This window comes from Mus caroli, unplaced genomic scaffold, assembly GCF_978045245.1.
Source record: "Mus caroli unplaced genomic scaffold, Mus_caroli_1 scaffold_2, whole genome shotgun sequence".
Lineage (NCBI taxonomy): Eukaryota > Metazoa > Chordata > Mammalia > Rodentia > Muridae > Mus > Mus caroli.
The window spans coordinates 46546687-46570007 of record NW_028227257.1 but is presented as its reverse complement, the minus strand read 5'-3'; the positions used below and the strand labels follow the sequence as shown (position 1 = coordinate 46570007).

At 41.1% G+C, this 23321-nt stretch overlaps 1 pseudogene; it reads left to right on the top strand.

Annotated features, from left to right (window-relative positions):
* Nucleotides 1-10914: 10914 nt before the first annotated feature.
* Nucleotides 10915-11003, top strand: LOC115030437 (U6 spliceosomal RNA; annotated as a pseudogene).
* The last annotated feature ends 12318 nt before the right edge of the window (nt 11004-23321 follow it).

Below are 23321 nucleotides of genomic sequence, written 5' to 3'. Positions count from 1 at the left end.
ACTGATTGATCTTTAGGGAATGAGGTAGCAAGGGTTTACTCAGCCTCTCCCTTCTGGCCTACATGCTTTCTGACCTGTCTCTTCTAGGAGGGGAGGGGTCCAGTGGAATTTTCTAATGGCTCTGAGCTGACCTCTTCACTGTCCCCCTCAGAAAGGGAAACCCCTCATGGGTAACAACTTGCCCTGGCACACTAAGTCACAGCAGAACTAAGCCATCTTCTCCCACTGAGGCCAGAGAAGACAGTTCAGCTAGGGGAAGGGGATCCAAAGGCAGGTAACAGAATCAGAAACAGACCTGCTCTAATTTGCTAGGAGAACCAGGTGAAGACCTCTGCAGTTCTGCTACAAATGTGTAGGGGGCCTAGGCCCAGCTCATGCATGTTCTTTGGTGTTTCAGTCTCTGTGAGCCCCTGTGGGCCTAATTTAGTTGACTCTGTTAGTCTTCTTGTATTGCCCTTGACTCCTCTGGCTCCCTCAGTCTTTCCCCCAACTTTCTACATGTCTCCCCAAATGTCACCTAATGTTTGGCTATGGCTATCTGTATCTGTTTTCATCAGCTGCTGGATGAGGCTTCTCAGCAGACCGTTATGCTAAGCTCCTGTCTGTAAGCATAGCAGATTATCATTAATAGTGAGGAGTTGGTTCTTTCCCATGGGATGGGTCTCAAGTTGGGCCAGTCATTGGTTGGCCATCCCTCAATCTCTGCTCCATATTTATTCCTGTGCATCTTGTAAGCATGTCTTCAATAAGAGGGTTTGTGCAGGAGTTTAGAAAAATGGCTGCAAGGGGCAACAGCTATAGCTGGAAAATATTTAATGTATTAGCATCCACTTTGCAAAATCTCTGTTAGGTTGGTCTAATTCATGGATAATGAAACTGTGGCATTGAAAGACCAAGAGACTTAATGGCATTACCCTGTTAATTTCAAGAGTCCCAAACATATTTCAAGTATAACATAAGCCCCATGTGCAATAGTTATTTAAATTACTAGAAAGGAAATCAAATAGGATTACCATGTACACTATCACCACAACATTCTGAAGATCTCTCAAGTTCACTGCTCAAGGCTGTTCTTAGCATCTCTTCCTTGGACCTCCATTGATGTGCAGATCACAGACTCTCTCTAGCACCTTTCTTTCTAGAAAGCACTTTAGCCAAATTCCAAGCTTCCTTCTACTTTTTCCCTTCCCCATTATGGACTTCAGTTGATATAAAAAAATTCATTGTGCTATGGTACATTAAAATAATAAAATACAGGTTTGGAGAGATGGGTCAGTTGTTAAGAATGCTTCCTGGTCCTCCAGAGAACCTGAATTTGATTTCTGGAACTCTTGTCAGAATGGTCTGACATCTTCTGGCCTCTGTAGGCATGTACACACATATTCACACACACACACACACACACACACACACACACACACACACACACACAAATAAAAAACATTTGAGTCTCTTTAAAGTAAAATAGTTGAAGATAATTCAGGACATAGTGGAATAATAGCTTTGTTAGAGTTGCCAGATTATCAATCGAGATGATTCACATCTTATCATCTTATGGTTCCTCTTACTGTTTGGCCTTCTGCTTATCCAAAACCCTGCTCTTTATTTTCTCTTTCAGAGCCTTGTGAGGAAAAGTTAGTATCCTTCAACCTGCTAAATTCAAATAGTTTGACCAATACTTCATGCACTTCAGACATTTTTTTCTCCTCTGTCTTTGCTTTCCATTCTGTCTCTTATTGCCACCTCTAGTGAGATTCATCTTTATGACCAGATCCCCATATCCCAAATTTTCTCGACCTTTAAAGCAGCTTTTTGGAAGCTATCAGAGACAAACACAAGAGGAGCCAGCACTATTCCTGACCCATGTATTCCTGTTACCAGAGTTAACAGAGTGTATAAGTTAACGATATGTACTGAAAACCTCTGAAGGTATTGCTGTGTTTGTTCAGTATCTTACAAGCTTCTTAACATTGTTCATTGATGTGGACTGGGTGGGCCTCAGAGTTCAAGAGAATAGAGATTGTGGCCTAGCTTAGAAGCTGCCTGATGATATTTCCTGACACACGGCTCCTTGAAGAGGGCATCTCACCAGATAATGTTCCAAAGTGTATTGCCCTTTGGACGAATGGGTCAACCTAGGAAGAGGCACTTTAAAGAGTTTTGGAGGACCACTTGGCCTCTTTGTCCTCTGTGAGGTGCTCCTGGATATGGGCAGCGGCATCTGATTTTTCTCAAGGACTTGCTGGTCCTATTTCAGTTCTGAGTGGCTTCAATATTTATTCACTTATGTTTCCAGCCCACCAAATAACAGATCATTTGGATGAACAACCATTATCAGTATAGTAATACCAGTGGATACAGCAACTCTTATTAGTATAGTAATACCAGTGAATATAGAGGTAACAAAACACTAGACTGTAAGCAATGGTAAGAATATATAGATATGACTTTAAGATCCACATTTGGGGTGTGAGTGATATTTTATACAATATTTTTGAATGCATGAATTATTTTGTGTGTATGGGTGTTTTGCCAACATGCATGTCTATTTACTCTGTATATACCTGGTAGCCACAAAGGCCAGAAGAACACATTAGGTCCCCTGAGATTGGAGTTACAGGTGATTCTGACATATCCTGTGGGTGCTGGGATTTGACACCAAGTCCTCTGGAAGTCACTTCCCTTAACCACTGAGCCATTTCCCAAGCCCCCCAAATGCATCAATTTTAATGAAATTTTCTTTTTGTTCAATAGGTTCATTTAGCAATAACACATATGTTAAATTCATATTATGAGAAACTTCTCTAGTATCAAGCATCTAACTCTATACCGAGGTTTCTCAATTGATGCTTCACTTTCCAATCCCCTAAAGAAGCAGTACTGTATCAATAGCCCCAACCATTGCTGCATCTGCATCTGTATTTGTATTTAGTTCCCTTTATTTTAAAATGAAAATGATTTATTCATCTATGAGCTTTATAATACAGTCTCTTCAAGTGATTTTATTTATTGTACTATCTGATAAGTTTTTCTTGGTGAATTCTTTAGTAGTCAATTACAAGATGAGCTTGGTGTTTGGAAATGGTTAAACATTTCACTTAATGATAACAAGAGTACCTGAATATTATCCAAATATTTCTGCTCAGTAATGGCCATTCCGCAACTCAGCAAGCAGGTCCCTTTCCATGTAGGAAACTTCTTTTTATGTTATCCTTCTCACAGAAATGTAAGTGTGTTACAGAAAATCTCCAGAGGGCTTTGAAATACAAATAATAAGGTTTGTTTATCCTGAGACAGTAGTTCCCTTTGCAGCCCAGGCTGGCCTGAATTTTATGAACACTCTTTTATGGCCATTCTGTGTCTGCTTCCAGAGTGCTAGGATTGCAAGTGTGTGCCACCAGGTTTAATCTCAGTCATTCATTCTGTAAGTTTTGAGTCATTTATGTTGAAAGTGAGCAATGCTTTGAATAGAAGTGGCATTCTGTAGATTGGTACCTACAATTTTCTTTATACGGACTTTGGAATTGATGTATCCTAGATGGTCACAGTGAGAAGTGAATATCACATTTGTTAGGAAATTCTCAAACTTTTCATTTTCCAAAACAATCACCACTATGATGACAAACAATTCTTTGATATTATTTACTAGATGTTCATTTTTATCAAACACTTTTGAGGCCACATGTTTTAGCGTTCTTGTCTTGGGAGAGCTCATGCTTTTCAGTCAGATCCGACTCTATTTGGATGCACTTATTCTGCCTCAGCTGTGACAGGAGAGAGCAGGCCAGGGAAGGCAGAGAGCAAGAGAAAGATGCTAAATCTCTTCTCCTACTGGGGTATGGATTTGGCAGGTTAGATTCAGGTGCATTCCAGGGATGTCAGATTTTTGAAGATGGAGGAAGACAAAGCAGATGGAATGAGATAGTAAGGGGAAGGTGTCAGAGTTAGGGTTTTATTGCTGAAAAGAGACACCATGACCATGGCAGCTCTTATAAAAGAAAACAAGGTCACACCTCCTAATAGTGCCACTCCCTAAGTGTCAAACATTCATAAATGCAAGTCTATGGGGGCCATACCTATTCAATCCATCATAGAAGGGAAGTGCTGAGAGAACTGAGAAGGTTCTTCACTACCCACGGTATATCTCCCCCGTCTTCTTCTCCAGACCACTGAACTGAAGCTCAGGCCACTCAGATCAATTGCTACATGCTCTTTCCAGATAGCAGTTTTGCTCTTCTGCAAGTTAGTTCATCTACCTGCCTTGTTGTTAGTTCATAGCATAATAAACATGATTTAGGAGAGAGCTCGAAACTAAGCAAGGCCTTACAAAGGCCATCTTACATTACAAAGGTATGGGATCTGCAACCCATATCTGTATAATGCATATGTATATGCATGTGTCCGTTATTTTTAGCATGTAAAATGTAGGGCAAAAAGATGGGGTACTGAATCATGAGTTTAAGTATACCTTAGTATGTAAACATTGAAAACTGAGTGCACAGATTTTCCTTTGTAACCAATAGCCGAGACTTAGTCACACATAGCAGTTAAGCTCAGTTGAATCACAGGTGAATAACTGTTCAAGTAATATTCAGATGAGGCAAAGAGACGGAGAACTATAAACATTCCAAATGTCTCTATACCTCATTCCTGCCTCTTGTATGCCCTATTACTTTCTAGCTATACATACACCCTACATATGATGATATATATCTCAACCCGAGCTTGAGGATCCCTCACTCAGAAAAGAGCAGGCAACTAAAGGTCAGATAGTACCCCAAGGCACAAAAAAGGCTATGGATGCAGGGTTTCTAGGAGAGCAGTAGGTAGCAAGATACTGGAGAGCAACAGAAGGAAATATATGGAGAGCACACCTCTTGGGCAGATAAAAATAGCTCATCAGGGTTGCCTTGTAGCTGATTATCTGCAGACACCATTTCTTTTTTTTTAATTTTTTTTTTTATTGCTGGTATGTTCTTTTTTTTTTAATTGGGTATTTATTTCATTTACATTTCCAATGCTATCCCAAAAGTCCCCCACACACTTTCCCACCCACTCCCCTACCCACCCACTTCCACTTCTTGGCCCTGGCGTTCCCCTGTACTGAGGCATATAAAGTTTGCACGACCAATGGGCCTCTCTTTCCACTGATGGGCGACTAGGTCATCTTCTGATTGATATGCAGCTAGAGACACGGGGTAGGGGGGGTGGTATTGGTTAGTTCATGTTGTTGTTCCACCTATAGGATTGCAGATCCCTTCAGCTCCTTGGGTACTTTCTCTAGCTCCTCCATTGGGGGCCCTGTGATACATCCAATAGCTGTCTGTGAGCATCCACTTGCAATCCCACCAACAATGGAGGAGTGTTCCTCTTTCTCCACATCCTCGCCAGCATCTATCTGCTGTCACCTGAATTTTTGATCTTAGCCATTCTGACTGGTGTGAGGTGGCATCTCAGGGTTGTTTTGATTTGCATTTCCCTGATGATTAAGGATGTTGAACATTTTTTCAGGTGTTTCTCAGCCAATCGGTATTCCTCAGGTGAGAATTTTTTGTTTAGCTCTGAGCCCCATTTTTAATGGGGTTATTTGATTTTCTGGAGTCCACCTTCTTGAGTTCTTTATATATATTGGATATTAGTCCCCTATCTGATTTAGGATAGGTAAAGATCCTTTCCCAATCTGTTGGTGGCCTTTTTGTCTTATAGACGGTGTGCGGATACCATTTCTAACACCGCCTTGTTCATAGGTATACAGTTTTGAGCTGGGTGAGTAGCATTGAGGTAGTACATTCACCCAGTATGTGTGGAAATTTGTTCTATAGCACTGATCCAAAAAGCCATTTCTGTCATAAAAATGCAGCTGTTTGAAGGGTTTTTCAGAGTCTATATGTGAGTCAAAGTGACAAACTTACAGCCATCGGTGTGGGAGTTGTCTATTTGGGTGTCATAGCTGGCCTCTTGTCCTATGTGGCATAACGTGTTCTGAATCTCATTGCTGGCATACTTGGGCATCTGTTGATTGCTGAGCTCCCAGTCTTTTCACATAGGCTTGTGGAATATTCAGAGGCAACAGTTTTTACTAAGACTTACAACTCCCTCTGTCAAAAGGCACGTGTCATTACTAACTTCCCTGAGTTTTTTTTTCCAGCTGTTTCATTTTTAGGAACTCATCAGTGATAACTTCAGTGATGGCCTTGAATTTGTCAGGAGACCTGGAGGATCTGAAGGGTATAGAAGATTTCCTGTGTCTTTTTAGCTAGGCGATCTGGACCTATATGGGCATTGTATAAACAAGGCTTTTCATGGCACTGAGTCAAGAACAAAGCTCTGTGATCATCACTAGCATCATTGAAAGTGTCTCCTGCTGTCTGCCCAGGTCTTGATGGCAGGTATAGTTGTAGGCTTCTTTTTCTCAAGGCTGTGAGACAGTAATGACTGAGTGTTACCTACCAGAGACAGTGGCATTCATACTCACTCTTTCCACTTTCTATGGTGATAAGCAACACTCCAAATAGAGGCTCTTTTGTTAGCCTGGCTCCCAGCATGAGGACAGAGCTGAACTCAGACCCTGCTGACCCGTGATAGACATAAATTTGAACAACAAGTGAAACTCTTGTTGTTTCAAGGCATCGAGGTTTCTCTTCCTTCCTTCCTTCCTTCCTTCCTTTTTTCTAAAACTATAGCATAACATAGCTCATCTCAAGTATTATAGATGGGTCACTGGAAGACCAAACTCATTAACATGCCCAGAACAACAGGGCTTCATACACCAGGGAGCACAATGCCACAATGCCTCCCAGGAGACAAATGAGACTGGGAAGACACTTGATGACTCAGCATCTTGGGGCTCAGAGGAAAAGCATCCATCCCTGTCTGCTGTCTTGTTGTTCTTTGCCAAACTCCCGAGGATAAGTGAATCATGGTTCAGTGACTGACTGCATGGTCAGAGCAATACAGAATGGCCAGACCACTGTATATCTTCCCAGGGGTCCAACTGTCTGCTGGGTTGCCTGGGGTTCATAGGCTGAGGAGTTGGTGGAGGCTCCCATCACCCCAGCTGTTTAATAGTCGTTCTCGCTGATCATAGGAAATCGAACTGAGTTGCTGGGAAGATGTATGGCAATGGTGAAGTCACTCTGATACTGTGTACTGTATACTCCATTGTCAGTCCTTTCAGAGTTTTTGTTCTGATTTGTTATTTGTAAGATCCTAAATTCTAAAGTTTATGTGATCAGGTATTAGTTAGAAAGAAATAAGTGGTAGAATCTAGCTTGGAATAAAGTTACAGTCAAGGACTCAGTCAGTCAGACAGAAAAACAAGCAGACAGACACAAACACATTTACACACAAGGATGGAGACACAGAGAGACAGACATACACACAAACACACACTCAAACACACGCATACAAGGATAGAGAGGCAGGTGGTCACAACACATACATAAACACACAAGGATGAGCAAGGATGAGATACACACACACACACACACACACACACACACACACACAACCTGTGCTTTTGCTTGGGATCAAAGGGTAGCTTATTCTGCTTCTCAAAACCCCTCTGACAAGTAATCACACATGGGTCCTGTTTGCACCAGTGCATAAACTAGGTGTATATGACCAACAGAGAGAAACCAGGGAGGGTGGGGACCTGGGAGAGAAGATAAACTAGAAAAGGAATCTCCATGTGTGTACTCCAGAGGCTTCACACTCAAACCTGATTGGTCATCTCTAGGCTAAAGGAGTCAGACTTCAGTTTCTGTGTGAGCCTTATCCACAGTGAAACCGGAGATCTGCATCTCTTCTCTTAGCTGTTTGTGCTTATCACTGGGAATCCAACCTTCCCAGGATGGAGATAGGGTGAGGCCAGGGACCTCCCAACAGATGACAAGCATGAGGTCAGCTCTCAGCTCCCAAGAGAACTGCTGGAAATGATGAGTGGCTTAAAGTCACTGACTTGATAAAAAGAAAACTGGCTGGCTTCCCTGTGCTTATCAATGAGCCTGTGTGCCAGAAGCTGCCAGAAAAGGGGAGAGTAAGAGAGTAGAACAGGGAGGGGGACTGCCAAGATCTCCCCTGGGAGGGTATTAGTGGGTGAGCCACTGTGCTCAGGGACTCTCTTGTCTTCCCCAAAGGTTTGGAAAATCCTCATCAGGATTTTATTTTCTGCCCCCATGTGCATTTGCTCAAAGAAAGAAATGACAAAGGTGGCTATCACCAAAGGTAGAGTGGATGAAAGGGTATGGCATCCAAGATGTGGGTCCTATTCAGATACACGTTGTACACAAATTGTAAAATTTCCTGATATGGAAACATTCTGTTTCCAGATGTGTGTGTAACTCAACTCAATTCAAAATAAATCAATCCCAATGACTGTTTTGCCTTATTAAACTCGTGTTTATATGACCACCTCTTGCACACTTTCAAGGACTACTTTTAGCTTAGTAATTAAAAGCCAGTGTGTACACACTCTGCTAAATGGTGAAAGTGGTCCTACTGGGTGTTTGGTGTAGACGATGGATGTCTCCATAATTGGATTGCTTTCTGCTCCAAATTCAAACTCCTCCCACAAGAAACAGGTCTTAGGAAAGCTTTGTGGCATTTGAACACTGGGAAAATGTTGAAAACATTAGATTAGAAACAAGAAAATTCTCTCGCATTGAGATGCAATCCACTTTCTCCATAGTGCCCCCTCATCCCACTACTTCTCTTTGAGTGACTTTGAGCTAAGAAGGCCAGTTTTTAACCAGTGACAAGGTGATTCTCTGGGGTGAATGAGCTGGGTCTAGAGACCTGTTCCATAACCTTCATCCTCCCAAATGTCACACCAGGCTTGCTCAAAGTGGGCACAATTGAGACCCAAAGAATAAAATTCACACAGGTTTCCTTCCATGGGGATGAGGTGTGGGGGTGGGGGTGGGGTGAGGATCAGAATGCTTGCATGAGAGGAAGGTAAGGTAATTAGAAAAAACTGAATTCCAACCCCAGATGATGGCCCCCCATACACACATGTGCCACACCACACACACCCACTACATGCACACATGTGTACCAAGGAAAGTTAAATTCTAGCATCTATATGGAGTATCTAATAGAACTCTATTCTTAATTTGATTACTTTGTGTATTTCAGTCTCACTTTAATACTCTGCAGAACTTTGAAATATGGATAGTGGGCTTCTGGATTAGAAAATCCCATGCTTCTTTTCTGCTTTAGTTTGCTTTCTATTGCTGTGATAAAACACCATGACTGACATTCACTTGGAGAAGAAAGGGGTAGCTGGCTTATATATCCTGGGTCACAGTCCATTGAGTAAAGTCCAGGGAAGGAGAAGTAAGAACCTGGAGGTAGGAACTGAAGCAGAAGCCCCAGAGGAACATTGCTTACTGCCTTGTCCCCTCTGGCTTGCTCAGTTTGCTTTTGAACACATCTAAGGACCATCTGCCCAAGGAGTATACCACCCACAGTGGGCTGGACCCTTTCACTTAAATCATCTACCAAGAAAAAACACTCCGTATACTTGCCTATAGGTCAATCTAGTTGGGACATTTTTCTCAACTGAGGTTCCTTCTCAAATGATTCTAGCTTGTGTCACATTGAGAAAAGAATGGCATGAGTTTGGAAGACGGTCCAGAATGATTCCAGGGTAGTCTCATTCACCTTTGGTGCTTTCAGACATGTAGTAAATTAATGGAGCGGCTTGCTTTTTGTAGGATTGCCACTGATCCTTCAACCTGTTTGAGAGTCTCAAAATCTGACACAGGAATGCAAACAACTTTGAGAAGTGTCTTAGAGACAGGGATCTGTGGAGAGTGATCATGAGGGGCTGCGAGTGACTTGACTCTGTGCTCTGATAGATGGCAAGTCCTAGTTCTGGTCTCCTATGGCTTAACCTCTTTGAGCTCCATAGTCTGTGAAAGGCAGTAATCCTGTCCAGGTCCATCTTGAAATGGACAAAGTTCACTTGGGATATGAAAAGTACCCCTGCAATTGTAGCTTTTATTTCATTATTGATAATGTATGTTTTTGTTTTCATTTGTTAATTCATGCTCTTTGTTTCAAAACGGGACCATGGTGACTGGATTCAGACCATGTGATGAGTGGCTAACAGCTAGAATTACATGGTTCAAGTCTGAATCCAGCTTTCATTCATTTCCTTTGTGAAATTTCTCACAGCTGCTGCCAAGCTGTGGTTCCGTTCTGTCTTGTATCTCCACGGGAATTACCTGGGAGCGAGGATGATGCAGACAGACATGGCCACATGGGTCTGGGGAGCAGTGGTTACCTAGGGACATGCTGTGTTGGTGAGCTCACTGTGGAGCTCTGCCTTCCCTGGGCTGCCCTTCTCATCGAAACCAAACTCTCTCACCTGGAAACTATGCGTCGGCTGCAAACCTTCCTATGGCCTGAGTGGCTGTTTACCCTCCTCAGGCCTCTTCCTGGCATTTTTAATAAAGGAGCATATATGATGCAGTGGACCAAACGGGAAAGTGAGACTTGGGAAAGCCAGTTTCCAATTCTTGTCAGGACACCTAACTGATGGGCATTAGCAGTGACTTAATCTTGTTATTCTATGGCTTATTTCTCAAAAATTTGGGAGGATTTGACTAAGAAATATCTTGTGAATTTGATTTTTTTTCTTTTGATACATGGTCTCACTATGTAGCCCAGGCCTGTCTAGAAGTTGGATTCCCCCGTCTAGGTCTTTCGAGTGCTGGGGCTATACAGATGTGTGCTGCAATGCTTAGGGCACAGAAATTTTAATAATGCATAGAAATAAATGAAATTTATCTATAAATGAAGCAGTTACAATGACTATTTAATATTTTATGGGTTTGGAGAAGGAAAAAAATTCAGCTTCATGAATTTTTTTACAGAAAAATTCCTATTAGACTTAGAAATTCTATTAGAGTACTCACTTCGGCAGCACATATGCTAAAATTGGAACTATACAGAGAAGATTAGCATGGAATGTAAATAAAGAAAATATCTAATTAAAAAAAGACAAAAAAGAAATTCCATTAGATGTGTGATTTAAGGCTTACCTTGGAAACACAATGAGCATAAACTTGTCTGCTTTCAGTTGTTTGTTGGGTAGCAAATATATTATTGCTTATATAAACCACAGGTTTCAGTGTTTCTAAGTGCTGGTATTTCTGACATTTTGAGTGAGATCTTTCTTGATTGTGGATACCCTCCTGGCCATTGTGAGAGATTTATGGCATTCCTGTCCCACTAGATGCCAGCAGAGTACCCCACAGATTAACTGTGAACAGCCAAAAACTACTCTAGACATCTTTGGGAGGGGTAGTCAGGGTATACATGTTTCTTGAGAAAGACCCTCTACCATAAAAATGTGTGTATGATAATTTTACTGGTATGTTTCTCAGCTCCTAATTGATGTACATTTTTTTTCCAATTGCTTTAGTCTGTGGCACAGTTGAAGTAATAAACAAACTGAATGTTAATGCTTCCTGGAAGACATTTATTCTTGTTCCAAAGCAGCTGTGTTCCCCGTGGTGACTGAACAAGCTCAGGTCACCATCGTTACTGGCTTCCACAGTTGTGAAGACAATATTTAAAACTCACACAGAAAACTGGCCTCCACTCTTGGGTGGATGGAGCTGGAAGTGGCTTGCCTCCCTTAGGTTTGGTCACAGATCATGGTGGGCTCTAGGCACATCATTTTCCTAAATGCAGAGGGGCCTGGGGACTACCTGGGAACATGCGTACATATGGTTTATGAGTTATCTACTACATTAAACATTTACAATGTGGAGAATTGGCTGCTTAGGGTGGAAGCCCAGAGGGAATTTTCCACTTATCTGCCATCTTGTATCTTGGGAGGGGCCACTAATAACGAGAACAGAGATTGTTCTCCAATTCTTCCTTGTGCTTTGTGTCGTTCTTATTGAACTGCTTCTAATACAAATCTTCATGGTGGTATTTCAGTTGCCCAACAGTATTTTCTAAAGTTCTACCTCATCAACTTTTCCTTTAAATAAGTCTCCAGAGAAGGTAGCAATATAAATTAATTTGAAGTTGGCTGGGGAGGGGGAAGCAGAGGGTTGCAGTGTATGATGGGTACTTTGCCTTCTTAGGCCTAGGAGCTCCTAGTGCCCAATGGGAGCAGAAAGTGTACTCGTGTTTGGAAACCTGTGATCCACAGGAGTTTAACCCTCTTGCTGTGAATAAATATAAGCCCTTTGATCAGCGGTCACGTAGCCAAAGGAAACAAGGTAACCAAATGTGATTACCTTTCCCTTTATCAATAAGCCCATTAATAAAAGTGTTGGGTTTTCAGTAGCTTCTGGCTTCATTTGAGGCAGATAAGAATGCAAAAGATTAGACAAAACCTGCCAGTTTCCCTAAAATTCTTGCCTTATGTCCCAAGCCTCACCCCATCCTCGGCCACCACATGTCAGTGTCTGACCTTGCATCTGTGCCTCTGAGAATGAGTTGTCCAAGTGGCGGTGCCTCTTCCCCAGACCTAGCTGTTCCTTCCATCTCCAGAAGAAGCAAAGCAGGTACCCTATCTTCATAAGTAAACACTTTTTCCACAACCAAATTCTGACTGACTCCACTGGTCCTTAACTTTAAAAATTATTTTCATTTCTTTTTGAGATTTTCATACACAAGTACTATATTTACAGCATTTCTACCCTTCCTGTTCCTCTCCCAACCCCCACTACCTCTCAAATTCAGTATATCTTTAACAATTATTGTTTTACACACACACACACACACACACACACACACACATATGCACACAGGTATATATACAACCTACTGAGTCCACTTGGCATTGGTCATGTTTATGTGTTTTGGGCTGATTTCTTGGGATTGGATAACTTATCAGATAGCTTATCCCATTACTTGATTGTAGCTCTTCTTCTAGGGATAGGGTTTTGTGAGATTTCCCACATCCATACTGGCATGCCAATGGGTGGCATGCCAATTGTGCAGGCCTTGTTCAGGTGAGGATATTTTTGAGATTTCATGGGTTTAGTGTTCCTGTGGCATAGAGAGTTATACCATCTCATAATAGATGTTCTAGCCCCTCTGGATCATACAGTCTTTCCCACTCCTCGTCCCTGATGGGCCATCAGGGAGTAGGGGCTGTATTGTAGATGTACAATAAGTGTCAGGTATCAACTCTTCTTTATAGCTGGGTTCATTATATCCATGATCCTTCCTTTTCCAGGAGGCATTAGAAATAATGTAATTTAGTATGTTTCCATTTAGTTAGGAAACGAGTTACCTAGTTACTGTTGAACATTCCAAGCTACTTTCCTTGCTTACTATAGCACAAAAGCATACATGGGGGCAGTATATTATAATTGTGTAAGAGTATACAGTGTGCTGTCTGATCACTCAGGGAAGACACTGATCTAAAAAGTTAGTTGCTTGAACTTAAACACAGCGCTCAGTTCCATTTTTTTCCTGGTCTCATCTGTGAAAAATGATAACAGTAATAATAATAATAATAACAATACAACCACTGCATTATGTAAGAGTAGTCTATAAATGTTGAAGTCTCATAGGCATGGTTACATGTATGTATATATCACAGCTGTATCTTCATTATAGTGTAGAGGTAATCGGGTATATCCCCAAGAATCCTTGACAAAAGTCCAACTATGACTCCAGAAAGATAAGAGTGGCCAGTCATAAAGCACAGGTGAAACAGGTTGTCACCGAGGCAGATGTCATATATATTTTAAATCTAACATTTCAAAGTGACTTTGATAGTTGGCACTCTATTTAAAGGAAGAATTTTGCATTCCCCAGAATAAAAGAGTTTGGGCAATTATAATTCTCTAAGAATCATCAATAGATTCAAAAAAAAAAAGGAGAAGAAATTGGGAAAGTGTGATGAGTAGGGTGTATGTTGTAAATTTATCTCCTTACATCTGACACACTGATGACGAAAGGAAGCATCGTAGTTTATCAGTGGAAAAAAACAGGCAAACACAATGGTAAGTACGTGAGCAAAGCTGGAAAGGAAACAAACCGACAGACGTGTCTCCGTGAGATGGCACGACAATGCATTGGTTGTATGACCTTACAGTGACACTTTCGTAAACCGGCCTCATCCTAGGAAACACCAAATGAAGAGTTACTGCAGCATAACAGCCCTGCCCTCATCCTGCCTCCTAGTGTCCTGCAGAGAGGTGGTCAGCAGCCCTTCCCGGGTTCTTTAGGGAGGCTAAATTGGCATAGCAGTTAAATAGCCCCTAGATCTAGGGAAGAATGAGCTAGAAAGGACATTACAGTTCTAGTTAATGTCTTTTGTATGGGGATGAATTAGGTTTATCTAAAATGTATTAATTTGGATAATTATATATTAGCTAGGTAAGAGCATGTCCCTGTTCTTAGTAAACACACAGTATTCAGAGTAAGGACACATGATGACAACTCACTGCCAGATAGTCTAGAAAAATAGTCTATGTGCGACACTGAGTTATGAAGTAAATATAGCAAAACTCTAAAAGTGAAGTATCTGAGAGAAAAATTTAAAGAATTTCTAGGCACTGTGTATGAATGACATTCTCCCGTAAAATTAAAATTATTTCCTATTCAAAAGGTTAAAAATATAGGAACACAGAGAAATATGCATGCATTCTACCCTTTAAAGGCACACTTGTAACTTAGTGCTTAAGTTCAGCAATAGTTTGATAATTTACCTGGAAATCCAGTAGGAACCCCCAAACTATCCTTGATGGACAAAACCTTGTAAGAGAGTGGTCCTCAACATTCCTAATGTTGTGACCCTTTAATACCTCTTAGTGTGTTGATCCCAACCATAAAATTATTTTGGATGCTACTTTATAACAGTAGTTTTGCTATGGTTATAAATTACAATACAGGTATCTGCATTTTGGGGTGGTCTTAGGTGACCCCTGTGAAAGGGTCATTTGACCTGCCAAGGGGTTAACTCGCAGGTTGAGAACCACTGATGTAAGGAATTGGGGTTTTGTTGTTGTTGTTTTGCCTTTTGGATTTTTTTGTTTGTTTTTAAAGATGGCTCTTGGCTTTGAATCTAGATTCTAAAACTTCAGAGTTTTAAAAGCAATTTCTGGGAGATCAGCGGCATTTGTAGCCAACACTGTGAGTGTGATCCTGTCTTTCAGAATTGAGGGAGTCATTGTAAAGATTTTGCAGCATACAGGAAGCTGAAATGGGGAACCTCTGCAGATGGTCATGCATTATATGAGGAAGAATTACCTCGGTGACAGATATGCGTGGTATCTGCTATGGTCAAGGTAGTGTGTTGGTGGATGTGAGAATGTATTCTGACGAAGCCTTCACTCAGTGCTGTGTCAGTGGTGAGTGGCTCATATACAGAGGACACTCACCTTGTCTCTGGCTAAGCTTTAAGTCTGGTTCCTTATGAGGTTCTCAGGATGACTGCACAGACCATCAGATCACATGTTCAGACATTCAGGTGAAAACTCTCAGCAAAGAGGAGACAACGATATTCATTTATATAATTCTTCTGGGACACTGAAAAGAGGTAAGCTTGTGCTATGGCAATTTGTGGGGGTTTTTTTTTGCCTCTTAGTCAGTGGTTGGTGAATATTCAGTTTTAAAGATAGAATCCATTTCTGCACGTAAACTATAGACAGATTATGAATTTTGAGGACCATCAAGGGGAGACTGAATTTTCAAAAAAACAAATAAATATTCCTTCCTGTATTGACATATCCCCCTCTCCCATTTCTTCTACACTGTGTACAGATTCCTGAAGCCAATAGACAGAGAAACGACTTACGAGTCTAGATTCCATTTCTATCCTTGTTTCTTTTGTTGCTCAATTGGCGCTTTGTCTTCTTCAGTGTTTCTTTTTTTAATGCTTAGAGAGAGAAAGGACCAACCTTGGGGGTAACAAGAGCTTCCCTGGATTCAATCTGAGTAACTCTCCCCATACAGGCAAAACAGTGATGGGATTCTTGCTCAGGACAGGAATCTCAGAGGTCCGTGTCCCCGCCCTACTTTACCTAGCACAATATGGACATTTCTCAAATCATCATCAGAGCTAATGAACTCTAAGTGTATATTTCTATGAAAAGGGGTTGGTTATCATGTTCTTCTGCCTGTATACCATTGCAGAAATCTTTTCATATCACACTGGACTTCACTTCCAAGTTTTCACCAAGACTTTCTTTCCAGTCTGATTCACCATTACGCGTTTACTAATGAATTACATTAGCCTCAAGTATGAATGAAGGAAGAGCTGTATTAGTAGCACCATGACCTTGGAAGGCTCCTGCAAGTGGTTAATCAGGCACTACTTCCTAGACCCAGCCTTCCGTTATGGCTGATTAAACTGGTTTGTTTCCCTCTAACCTACTGAAGGGATGTAGTCTTAGTTTAATGGTTCAGCCAGGCAGAGATTCCATATAAGGGTGTAAGCAAGGTAATATTTCCATGCAGGAAATGACCCCAGCTTAGAAACATTTTATCATAAAGTGTGCATGGATGTTTGAAAATCCCCCATTAACACCAATCCTCAAATCTCTTTCCACTTTCTTGTCTCTTAAACACCTCTTCCTAGTCTCAGATTGGAAAGGACTTCTAGCTGGCAAATGCCTTCTGCAGTCTGAAGCAATTTACGCTAGATGATGCCAGCCGGCTGATAAGTAAGCTGTCATTAGGACTATGTTGATAGTGGGCTCCAGCAATGCTTTTCTGGGACTGTTGATAACTTTCAATGTAGCGGAATGAATAAAGCCCCATATTTTAAAATCTCAGTGGCATTATTATTTTCTTTTGCAGGCAGTAACTAATCTGTAATAGTTTCCATTCGTTCATCTAACATACTTTAGAACACCTACTATGTACTAGTCCTCTAAGGATTTAGAACTTGCGGATTAGAAAGGCCTGAGGAAATACAAGTAAGTCAGAACGGTGCACACTGTTATCAAGGGGAGGAGGCTTGTGGATGTTATGCTCACATAGCCACTGCAATCTTTGCCTTCCTGATGGGACACTTGAACGTATCAGTATATAATCCTCAGAGGTGTAGTTATTCCAAAGTAGCTCCTCCTAACACCTTTCAAACGGCCGCGCCATCTTCTTTTGAGGATGGCAGCCCTTTCTCCATTAAGTTTTCGTTCTTCCCCACCAGTTGGCCTTTCTGTACTGCTATGGCAATCTGCCTTGCTGTCATTTTTTTCTTTATGAATTTCAGTTTGGAGTCATTTATAAAGTCATCTTATGGCTAGTGGGGTCACTGTACATCCGTCTTAGCCTCAGAACAGTGTCATGGGAGAAGCATGCCCTGTGCTTCTCAAGGAACTTAAATCTTTCTCTCACCACCGGCTAGAAATTCAGTGTCTTGCTTTTTTAATATGAAATGTGACATTTTAATACAAAATGTGATCATTTGAACTTGGTGGTTTTCACAATCCCCTTAAGTTTTAAGCACAGAGAATGGATCACAGAGCACTCTTCTTTGAAACCTTGAATGGTGCCTTTAAAATAGCAGGAACTCATTAATATCTCAGGCACAATCAAATGTGGTTGATGCTAGTTAAGATGCCATTTTTTTGAAATAGAGCTTAAAATATTAAGGACCTATCTCATGTCAATGTCTTTATGGAGAATAACTAACGGCACTACAAACAGTGACCATAATTATGGAGTTGATTCCCAGTTCAGTTTCCTACTCAGCTGTGACCCTGGAAAGTTAAAGTGTCTCTTAACCAAGTTACTCCATACATAGCAATACAGTTACAGGGGATGCCTTTATATGCTATTAAGTAAAGGCAAGCCTTCAGCTCATGTAGCAGTGAAAGTGAAACAAGTATTTTACATTAGTTTTGTTTTTAATCTTTTAACTGGAAGCTTGGAATAATTCACCAAGTGATCTCAAGGAAGATGTAGTAAATTATGAATTTTCCAAGTGAGATTATTTCAAGGATATAGAGCTTCATGTCGATGAAGCTGACTTGATCTGGGGAGGTGTTACTCCTCAGAGACTTCATTGTTTTATAGGACAGTTGATATGCAGGAAGGCAATGAAGTTACTCAGCCAGTCTTATTCCCAAGGGAAACATGTCACAGGAGGTAGATGGGCAAAGCACTGGAAATAACTGCTGGATACACACCCAGACACGGATCAAACTGAGACTGTGGGGCCCTGTGTTTGTGCTCTATTGCTTCATAGTACAGTGAGTTGAGCTGAGATCCAGCTATGCTGCAGTGTGTCCTCCTGAGATGTCTACTCCGTAGCTCTCATTGGCCCTGTTCCTACGCAATCAATAGTCCAAAAGCAACTTTGCTGGGAATGACTATGTCACTTGTTTCAAAACCACACGTGATTGGTTATTGGAGCATTGGCCCCTTTCATTTATGTGGTGACTGATTTTACCCTTCAGGGTCCATTCTTAAGATAGGGTCTGTCCACTTACATTAGAATGCGAGGTTCACATTTAATAGTCTTGTGGGAGATTGCCAGGCACTTACTGAATTACCCAGCAGAACTGCTCTGAGTACTTGGTGTCCTGGAATCACCAACCCACCCTCTTGGGAAACAGCCAACCCTGCTCCAAATAATAGAGAAGCCAGATTGCAGGGCTAGTGGTAATGCATGTTTAAAAGAATGAAACACATTATATTTAAGTGGAAAGCTAACCTTTGGGTTTTTCTCTGGAAACTTTAGAAGTAATGACCAAATTAAAACAACAATATTACAAATAAACAACTCCATCTCTGGAGATGTCATTTAATTACAGTATGCAGAAGAGAATGTGTAGATTAGCCAAACACATGGTTTCTCTGGGTAGCAGACTTATTATTTTGTTCTGTTTACCAGCAGTAGCTCACATGCCCTTCGATACTTACAGTTTGTTTTATTGAAGAATGCTTGGAACTAAGGAGTTGCTTTATTATTGCCTTAAATTGCCAGCAGGTGATCTTCAACCAACAGGAGAACTCACTTAAAATAAAGAACATTCAAAGCTCAAAGGGGAACTAACTCTGCTGTTCTTATGTAAGTCCACTCTGGTTTTCCTCCGTTCTGTGACCTCCTCTGCTGCATGGAGTTTCTCTGTGCTTCTTTCTTCTCTAATTACTTTTGTCTGGCTTTTCTTCTGGGCTTTTGTAATTTAATCCATTAAATGCCTGTTGGCACAATAACATTTCAGGTGACAGAGGACAAATAGAAGTTGGGAGTAGAATTTACCTTTACAACAGCCTCTCTTGTCTGGGCTAAAAATATGAAGTAGAAAGGACATGCCCAAGATGCAGAGACACTGGGTTATTTAGCCAATCCCCACAGCACGTTGCTGAGCCTCTTTTATGAGTTTTTATTGGAGATCACCTTTGTATTATGGAAGAGTTCTGACTATACAGCTTTCATGCTTCTGCTAAGAAGTGAGAGGTGAAGGGATATTTGCCCACAGTTCCAACTGGGTTTTTTTTTTTCCTGCTCTGCAGTGTTTCCTTTTTCACTAAAGAAACTGAAGATGTTTGACCATCATCCACCTCTCCTCATAGCTGCCACTCAGCATGTTTCTTGGAGATTCTAGCTGGGATAGGTATAAGGAAATAAGGTAACATGTACTTAAGATCTGTTGGGAGGGAGCGTGTCACCAATATTCTCTCCTTGTATACACAAAGTGCTAACTAGGTGATGTAATAAAAATTATATTATACACAAAATAAATGATTTTATCAATCCCATATCAATAAAGATGTAGAAGATTAATGGTTAGTGTAGTCAGAGTCTACGAAGTTCAAGTCCAAAAAAAAAAATCTTTCTCCTATTATGTTGACTAGACTTCATTTGACCCACAGTATCACCAGTTAATTACCCCCATCTTTTCAAATATCTCCAAATACCTTACAAGAGTCATATAAGTAATTTAATGTCAATAAAGAATTACCTTTCTTGACTGACATTAGTGTAGCTTTTGAGACAGAATAGCCTTAATATTGACCTGCTCAGAGAGCATCTGAAATAAGCCCTGTGCTGTCTGCATTGAATGTACAATATTTATATATTCATTTTTATGGACTCATTAAACATGTAATATTACAGAGGAAAAATACCCATGGAGGAAAAGTATACTTGACAGACTAGCATGGGGAAAATGATAATTTCCAGGAAATCTATGAAGAGTTTTCCACCGTGAAAGATCCCTTCTTCAAAAGACCACATTCCAGCAAGGAAAAATATGACTCAGTGAAAATATTGCACAGGAAAAAATAAGTCTAGAATCAATAGGTTGAGGTTTTCCTACAGTGTTTTAAAGATTCCTACTAATTACCAACTGTCATAGTAGCAACACGCGTTAGATAAACAAAGGGCAGAAGAACACCTTACTCTCAAAACACTGAACAATTATGACTCAGAAAAGATTCATGCTATAGACCAGAAGAAATCATCACAATGAGCTCTTGTGGCTGAGAATCTTGAGCTGCCCCAGGAAGACTGGGAAACAGACAACTTTATTCATCCTATCCATAGAGATGTGGCTTTCCCATACCTAGCCCTGTGGTGATTGTAGTTCAAGAAACTAATGACTGGCGAGGAGACAAGCAGATAGGAACCATTAAGCTATGCAAGGGGTATATTTAAAAGACCAGCCCAAGAAACAACATTTTTTAGTTTGGAAAGACAAAGACTTTAAAGAATGTAGTAGGATTATAAAATCATAAAGATTTTGACTAGCAAGAGCACTGGGCTTTACCTAAACATTACAAATGTTGAATATAAGAGTAATATGAAATTATGGTACATTTACACAATGGAGTACTACTCAGCTATTAAAAAGAATGAATTTATGAAATTCCTAGCCAAATGGATGGACCTGGAGGGCATCATCTTGAGTGAAGTAACACAATCACAAAAGAACTCACACAATATGTATTCACTGATAAGTGGATATTAGCCCAAAACTTAGGATACCCAAGATATAAGATACAATTTGATAAACGCATGAAACTCAAGAAGAATGAAGACCAAAGTGTGGACACTGTGCACCTTCTTAGAATTGGGAACAAAACACCCAGGGAAGGAGTTACAGAGACAAAGTTCGTAGCTGTGATGAAAGGATGGACCATGTAGAGACTGCCGTATCCAGGGATCCATCCAATCAGCTTCTAAACACTGACACCATTGCATACACTAGCAAGATTTTGCTGAAAGGACCCAAATATAGCTGTCTCTTGTGAGACGATGCCGGGGCCTAGCAAACACAGGAGTGGATGTTCACAGTCAGCTATTGGATGTATCACAGGGCTCCCAATGGAGAAGCTAGAGAAAGTACCCAAGGAGCTAAAGGGATCTGCAACCCTATTGTTGGAACAACATGATGTACTAACCAGAACCCCGGAGCTCTTGTCTCTAGCTGCATATGTATCGAAAGATGGCCTAGTCGGCCATCAATGGAAAGAGAGGCCCATTGGACTTGCAAACTTTATATGCCCCAATATAGGGGAATACCAGGGCCAAAAGAATGGGAATGGGTGGGTAGGGAAGTGGGGGGCGCTATGGGGGACTTTTGGGATAGCATTGGAAATGTAATTGAGGAAAATATGTAATAAAAATATTAAAAATCAAAAAAAAAGAGTAATATGAAAATATTCCTTGTGGTTAAGGAGCATATGCGTTCATAATCCCATGAAGCTACAGATCACATGAACAAGTCAGTGCAAAAGATTACGTTGTTGATAAGACTAAGTCTCTGTACCTGAAAAGAAATCAATTTGTAGATTGCCAGATCATGATAGGTTTATGAGGAGACTAAAGGTTTTATATATGATTGTAGGTTTTTCATTATGAAAAGCAATCATTAAATGACACCCACAAGACATTGTTTCTTATTATTGATGAAAATGTAAAACTATACTCTTGCATCAGAAAGCCTATTCAACCTTAAGTTTGTCAGCCTCCAGAGTCTGTCAGTCACTTTAAAGAGTTGGGTGTCTTTTAATGTCAGTGAGTACTGGCTCTAATTCCATTCACCTCTGGGTGTTCCCTTCCCAACTCCCATTCAGAGGGACACAGGGGAAGTCAGTCTCTATCTCTAAAGTCAAGATTTATGAGGGTTCTTAAGAGGTTCAAAAAGTCCCCAGACTCTGTTGGGGGTGGTGGTGTAATCTGGGGTGCTCTCCTCTCTCAGAAAGGGGAAATGATGTGAACCACAGTAAAGAACAGAGATCCTCAGAGAACTGGCACAATATTCTCAGTGATAGACATTTTAAAAAGAACAAGGGGGAGGAAGGGACAGAAGCTGTACATGCAGCAGTGGAGGTCAGAGAGGGGCTACTGGGAAATTGCTCTCCTTTTGGCATTTGGTTGGAGTGGCTTTGAGACAGCACCTTAAAAATAAAATAAAAACCTGAGCAGTGGGAAGACCCCCACTAGTCAGCCTTGGCACCCCTGAATCTCTGTGAATTGTACTCTTGGGAAGCCTAGAGAAGTGTATGTGGGGTCCTGGCTAGCACTCTCCAGACTGCAGAGAAGAAGCTGAATCAGAACAATGCAGTGTTCAGCAGTGTGCAAACATGGCTGGGGATAGCTTGTAAGGGAGTGGAGACAGGCTCTGAGCAGACCACTGGATGTTGGGAAGGTGGGCCCAAGGATATGATCATGATTCTTAGTTTGATCCCAAAAGGACTTCTCAGAGGTTAATTGCCACCAGCCAGTTGATCCATGAAAACTGGGAATAAATGCTTAGCATCTAAGAGGCTGGAACCAGCAGGCAAGAGACTTCATTCAGAAATTCCTCATAATCAGTTCCACCCTCTCTACACTTATTCATCCTATATTTAATATCCAATGTAATTTAGTGAGCCAACTCTCTTTTCATTTTCTCTTCCTCCTTCCCTACCTCCCTCTTTCTTCTCTCTCCTTTCCTCTCCTCTTTTGGTCTCTCTGTTCTCTCTTTTATCACTTTCCTTTTCTTAGACTTTCCCAATAAACCTGGAGTTGTCAGTGTGTTTCTGCTCCTTGAGAGCTGGGACTATGTTGTGTTATCTGGCTGCATGCTTTTACCTTTCTCTTTCCTCTAGTCCACTTCCAGCCAGACCTGCCTTATTGCCCTATCCTTCTGTCCCATCTTCAACTTATTTCTCCTTCTTCATTTTCTATTCAATCATGCCAGTAACAATCACTAGTCTTACTAGACACCATGGACATCTTGGGGAGAAGTGTTTATTTTACCCACAGTTCCATATGACAGTTCATTATCAAAGTAGTGAGAGTGGGAACTCAATCAGGGCAGGAACCTGGAGGCAGGAGCTGATGCAGAGGCCCTGGAGGGCTGCTGCTTACTGACTTGCTCATCATGGCTTGCTCAGCCTGA